Source organism: Dipodomys spectabilis, unplaced genomic scaffold (assembly GCF_019054845.1).
Source record: "Dipodomys spectabilis isolate Male_0828 unplaced genomic scaffold, ASM1905484v1 ptg000043l, whole genome shotgun sequence".
NCBI lineage: Eukaryota > Metazoa > Chordata > Mammalia > Rodentia > Heteromyidae > Dipodomys > Dipodomys spectabilis.
In genome coordinates, this window is record NW_024870720.1 from 938,115 (window position 1) to 939,666 (window position 1,552).

The 1,552-nt window shown below is 36.5% G+C and overlaps 1 pseudogene; it reads right to left on the reverse strand.

The window, feature by feature from the left end:
- Window positions 1-526: 526 nt before the first annotated feature.
- LOC122106887 lies at window positions 527-1,122 on the reverse strand (annotated as a pseudogene).
- Window positions 1,123-1,552: the final 430 nt, after the last annotated feature.

The following is a 1,552-nucleotide window of genomic DNA, read 5'->3' on the forward strand; positions in this document are numbered from 1 at the left end:
GGTGCCCGGCATAGAACTGATGATTAATTCTGTGCTCAAAAAATTAAATCTAGGTTTAATCCCAATTTCTTATTAGTAGTATTTATAAATATCACAACACTCTTAAACAGTATGTCTTAAAGGGTATGGTGTACTCTTTTGCTACCTACACACAGATACACACATAGGTGAAGAAATTGTACATCAAGTATATTTTCTTTCTTTCAATGTTTTTACTTTAATAATTCTCTCATTTGTGTTAGCCCTTAGTAGTCAGTCTTTATATCCACAACTTTATTTCATTAACAATCATCTCAAATACATCTTCTGACAAGACTGAGAAAGCTATGCCTTCAGGAACATATTGGTTGTGTTTGAGATGATATACCAGTGCCCTCTGAGCCTTGTAGAGAGTCTCCCAGTCCCCAAAGGATAAAAGAGAGCAGAATCAGTATAACATATATACAGAAGTCTGTATTGAAAAGGCTATAAAGATTTGCAGCATAGCGAGAAGATGCCTTCTGCCTTCTGCACACAAATTAGTGAATTATGTTGCTTATCTCTTGGTTCACTGTCTGGCAATCCTGTCATGTACTGCTCTGTTGGTCAAATGCTGAGTGACTATACTTTCAACCAGAGGTTCCATGGGGTTGCAATCTGTCAAAAGAGAACACATAGACATCAAAACCTTTGAAATAATCAAAGCAGGACTCAGGTTGTCTTTAAAGATGGCCAGGCAGATGTGTCCCTGACGCTTGATGCTGCAGTGGTAGATTCTGGTGCAGAAAAGGAATCTTTAGTGGTTTCAATGAATAATCTGATGAAAATGTGATATCCAGAAAAAACACATCACCTTCATCCATAGAGCCTTGTGGACCAAGTCTAGGTGACCTCCAATCATAAATATTATCTCCTTTAAGCCCACCACTGCAGGCCAGGGTTATTTCGACTATCTCCTGAAGTCTTTTAGCAGGAGTTCGTTTTGCTATGGAGTTTGGTGTTTTTCTTATGCTGGGTGGCAGAAGGTTTTAGTTCTTCTTGTTCTTCAGGCTCTGGAGCAGTTGGGTTTCACTAGTCCCCATCTGAACTGCCACTGATGGTACTGGGAAGCTCATTATCCAACCTTTGCCTATCACTGGACATTTTGGCGAACTGATCGCTTGGAAAACTTCTCACCCACCCACCCTACTTGCTGGCCAGCTGCTCTCAAGTATGTTTTCTTACAGACTAATATTTTCTTTTAATTATAAATTTGTTCCTCAGAGGCAAATTCCCAATAATTTATTCACATAAGAGCAATGTTTAGAAAAAATAGTAAGAACAAATGAAAAAAATTATCTGTGAATTTATTTTTCTTTACTTATTGGATACTTCCCTCTGTAAGTAACTTTCAAGAAAATGGATCCAATAATGTTAAATCAACCAATACCTACATATTTATTTTTTCAGCAAAATCATAGGTCCTGCAATACTAATTTTAATATCATATTTCCCATGAAACTTAAATAGAATGAAAAAAATCTATGTATCATTAAAAATATTAAATCTTAACTTCAATGTAGCATAGTAGCAC